This window comes from Gadus morhua, chromosome 19, assembly GCF_902167405.1.
Source record: "Gadus morhua chromosome 19, gadMor3.0, whole genome shotgun sequence".
Taxonomy (NCBI): domain Eukaryota; kingdom Metazoa; phylum Chordata; class Actinopteri; order Gadiformes; family Gadidae; genus Gadus; species Gadus morhua.
This window is the reverse complement of record NC_044066.1, coordinates 3788501-3793500: the sequence shown is the minus strand read 5'-3', so window position 1 is coordinate 3793500 and position 5000 is coordinate 3788501. Positions and strand designations below refer to the sequence as shown.

Here is a 5000-nt window from a genome sequence, read left to right as displayed (position 1 = left end):
TGTGTGTGTGTGTGTGTTGTGTGTGTGTGTGCTAAAGTGATAATGTGACAGTCATGTTGGCCTTTGAGCCACTGAGATCTCGCTCCTTTCTGCAACATAGGGAGCACATCTGGGCTGAGTGTGCGGCGTGTTTGTGTGTTTCTATCGTTGCGAGGACAGGGGGGCCTCTTAAGGACATAGGAATGAAACCATGCTGAAATACAATAGGATGTGATACAGATATTCACAGTGAAGAAAAGGTGAATCAAACAACATGGAGAATCTGACTGAATCAAACTCGTTTTAATGTCCACTTATTGTGTGGTTAACTATGGTTTTGTTTGTGTTTGTGTGTGTGTGTGTACGTGTGTGTGTTTGTGTGTGTGTGTGTGTGTTTGACTTATGACAACTGAGCAAAATGGAACACACACACACATGCACACACAACACACGCACGCACGCACGCGCGCACGCATACACACACACACACACACACACACACACACACACACACACACACACACACACACACACACACACACACACACACACACACTCCTGCCTTGTAATTCAATTACTCAGTTCCCCATCTGACACAAAATGGCGGCCATTCTGGGACATTCTGGGGCAGGAAGCCAAGGACACACACGTACTCTCTCTCACAAACACACGCACACACACACACACACACATGCACACACACATAGACACACACACACACACACACACACACAGACGCACACTCATAAACATAAACACACACACACAAACACCTACACACACTCAAACACACACACACCCACCCACACACCCACCCACACACACACACATCAACACACATACACGCACACACACACACACACATAGTATTCACTGAGTTGTCAACGCTAGTCACTCGTCAACAAACGACGACTTGTTCGGTAGACAAAGTTCTAGCTGTTTTGTTTCGTCAAACCTTTCTCTGATGTTTAAAATATCTTCTACTCACAGCTGCAGAGGCTACCCCGCATGTGAAGGCAAAAGGACTTTATGAAAGTTATACAAATTAAATGGATTCGGCCCGCAGCCAGAAACACAACCAAAACAACGCAACACAATAATGAATTATACCTGGAACTTGGAATAAGGAGGCTCTCCCTCTAATAAGTTCATTAATCCCCCGGCGGCTGCAGACTCTAATATCTGACACCTTCCCCTCCTGGAGTCAGAAGTCGGTCGGTTCCGGGATGGTAGGTTTGATTCCCCCCTAACTGTCCTGTCCCTTAAGGAATGACGGCCATGAACACATGCTGTAAATGCACCGATTCACAAACAATCGTGCACAATACACACTGCACCGTGTCTGGAGCAGTGGGGGGTTTGGTGCCTTGCTCAAGAACAGAGAAGAGACAAGAGCAAAGCACACATTAACCAGGTGGAGCAGGGAATGGAACCAGCAACCTCCCTCCTGCTGGACACAGCTCAGCGGGGCAAGTACACTGATAGGATAGACATTTCACCCTGTTTCGATTCTGGAAACCATTCATTTAAAACCATTTCCCCTTTATTTCATCAACCCTCTTGTCTCCTGCCTTGCTCTGCCTCACACTCTCCCACACTCCCACACTCGCTCACTCTCCCTGACTTTCTCTCTCTCTATCTCACTCGCTCTCTGACTTTCTCTCTCCCTCACACTCTCTGAATTTCTCTCTCTCACTCAATCTCACTCTCCCACACATGCGTACTCTCTATGACTTACTCTCTCTCTATCCCACTCTCTCTGTGTCTATCTTTCTTTCTTTCAATATCTCCCTCTCTCACTCTCTCTCACTCTCTCACTCTCTCTCTCTCTCTCTCACTCTGACTATTTCACTCTCTTTGTGTCATTCTTTCACTTTAAGGCCTCTTCACTTCGTCCTCAATTGATAAATTCCCTGGATCCTTCAACACACAGAGACCAACGTAAACTAACAAAGCAGCATTGGAAGCTGTTTAATTTAAAGACGGTGGACGTCTGATCTGAATGTAGGGTGAAATTGAAAAATAGACTTAATGTATTTAGCGCTGAGTTTGGGATCAGGGCTGTGCTCAACAGCAGGGTAGCAGCCAGATGGTAAGCAGGAGAGAAAGAGAGAGATAGAGAGAGATAGAGAGAGAGAGAGAGAGAGAGAGAGAGAGAGAGAGAGAGAGAGAGAGAGAGAGAGAGAGAGAGAGAGAGAGAGAGAGAGAGAGAAAGCGAGAAAGCGATAGAGATGAACAAAGACCCGAAGCAGGAGAAAACTACAAACCCAGAGGTTGAGGACCTGTACATGACTGCAGGTCTGTCTGTCTACATACCAGCATGTCGTCTGTCTGTATGACTGTCTATCTGCCTGTTTGTGGGTCTTTCTGTCTGTCTGTCTACATACCAGCCTTTCTGTCTGTCTTCCAGTCTGTCTTTTTTTGATTGCTAAAATGAGGACAATCAAAGTGAAAATATGATGATTTTAACATCATAAGGCAATAAGGATGTAGTGCAACCTGAGAGATAAGGTGGAGCCTGAAGCCTGAAGACAACATGAAGCAAACATTCTTTAGGTGCTCAGGTCCATCTGAAGAGGGCAGTGTGTCTCCCCAAACATACGTCTCTCTCCCTCTCTCTCTCTCTCTCTCTCTCTCTCTCTCTCTCTCTCTCTCTCTCTCTCTCTCTCTCTCTCTCTCTCTCTCTCTCTCTCTCTCTCTCTCTCTCTCTCTCTCTCTCTCTCTCCTTTCCTCCCTTCCTCTCTCTCCGACTCCCCATGAGAGTTCAACAGAGTTCTGCACTACAGGGTGTCCTAGAAGACCTGTCTTCATTTAATTAAGGTAGAGCGACATAAGAAGACCGAGAGAGAGAGTGCACGAGAGAGAGAGATAGAGAGAGAGTGCGAGAGAGAGAAGGAGAGAGAGAGAGATAGCTATGGACTATCATACTATTTGTATACCAGTAAACAAACAACAAATAAACAAACAGTAAGCAACCGACACAGAACGACCCAACATTATTGCTTTTTAAACGGGTAGTCCAATACAAATGAGATTATTGAAATTATTGATTTTCCGAAAATGTTTTATCGGCTTCATAAATAAGGTTTGCTGAAATAAAATCAAATAAATAAGTAGATTTATAGTAAATTATAATTTAACTGAGGAGATATTATATCATTTTTAAATTTTGAAGAAACATGATTCATGTTTTAAAATGACTTATATCAGTATATAATTGTTATTTTGACGAATAAAATATGAAATCAACAAGTAATACTGAAATTTATTTTAAAATCTGTTTCATAAAACTGGCAAATCTATGGATACTTTTCTTCCACATAATTACATAAAAATAAAATACGTATTATCTATTTAGTCTATATATATGAATAGATATTTATATATATATTTTAATTACACACACATTTTGTTCTACTACTTCAATCCAATGTAATCTTTTACTTATTTCCAATAATTTATAATTTGAACTATTCATTCCGCTACATCCAGTCTTTCTTTAGTGTTCTTTAATAATTCATCTGGTAGTAAAGTTAATAAATTGTATCCATTATTGATGCTATACTTTGATTGTAAACTTTATCTTGCATTACTATTTCTTCATGCATGATCAACTACTTATTCGACTCAACACCTAGTATTTAGTTTATTAATTAATTATTATTAACTAGAATATATTATATTATAATTTAACGAATGTTGTTCCACTGCATACATTATGTATCGAAAATACGTACTTCATATTGACGCTATAATATTCTGTCTAAAAGTATTTGGGATCTGTTTTCCTTTATTCTAGTTTCCGCATATTGTTATTGATACACAATCTAGTATTTTTGTTGATTTTATTTTTAATTTTAATATTTTAATTGGTATCAATGCTGAGATCTAGTTCCTTTGTCATCTGTAATTTTTATGTCCATCTATCTGAGAAGGGTTTAAATAGAATAATGGCCTCTAAAGCCTTCTGAGACTGTACCTTGACTGACCAGGTAGTATTAATGCCTTCATGCTTGATTTTATTTCGATAGACATAATGATATATTTGTTTCATATTTATTTTATTAGGCCTATGCTCTATTAAGGCCTGATCGGATATTAATTATATGAACCTCTAACTAGCTAGTATCAAGGCTAAATTATAATATTATCAGATAATAATATGATATACAGTATTTAATGATATATATAAGCATATATTTATCATTATATATATTTAACATCAGTCTCTTCTCTTGCAGAGGCATCCTATTCAAATAAAAATACCCCAGTCTCTCAGTGCTATGACACTTAAACGCAAAATGCTTTGCTATCAGCCCCAGCATACCATCAGCAATCCAGCATTGTGTGAGGACCTTCAAAGATACGGCAAAGCACACAGTGAGATAAGATGCTGCTATCACGCTGCTAACATGCTGCTAACGCTCTGCTAATGCGCTGCTAACAAACTGCTAACACAAGGCTAAAACGCTGCTATCACGCGGCTAACACGTGGCTATCTCACTGCTAGCACGCTGCATCACGCGGCAAACCCTCTGCTAACTCGCTGCTTACACACTGCAATGATGCGGCTAACCCTCTGCTAACACGCTGCTAACACTCTGCTAACACGCGGCTAACCCTCTGCCAACACATTGCTAACACGCAGCTTACACGCTGCTAAAACGCAGCTAACACGCTGCTACCACACTGCTAACCATGGATACTATGGCTGCTAATGCTACTAACCATGGCTGCTAATGCTACTAACTTCATACTCAATAAGCAACTAAATCCTCTCCCCTTATTCCTTTCTTTCTTTCTTTCTTTCTTTCTTTCTTTCTTTCTTTCTTTCTTTCTTTCTTTCTTTCTTTCTTTCTTTCTTTCTTTCTTTCTTTCTTTCTTTCTTTCTTTCTTTCTTTCTTTCTTTTTATCTTTATCTTTTTCTGTCATTATTTATTTCGTTCCTTCTTTCCTTCTTTCTGTCTTTATCTATTAATTTGTCCTTTCCTTCTTCCTTGGTGGTCAGCACCAAGCTAACA

The 5000-nt window shown here is 40.2% G+C and overlaps 1 protein-coding gene across 2 annotated transcripts in view; it reads right to left on the bottom strand.

Annotated features, from left to right (window-relative positions):
* tcf4 (transcription factor 4) overlaps window positions 1–5000 on the bottom strand; it is a 114727-nt gene that overhangs the window by 46893 nt on the left and 62834 nt on the right. The window lies entirely within an intron of this gene.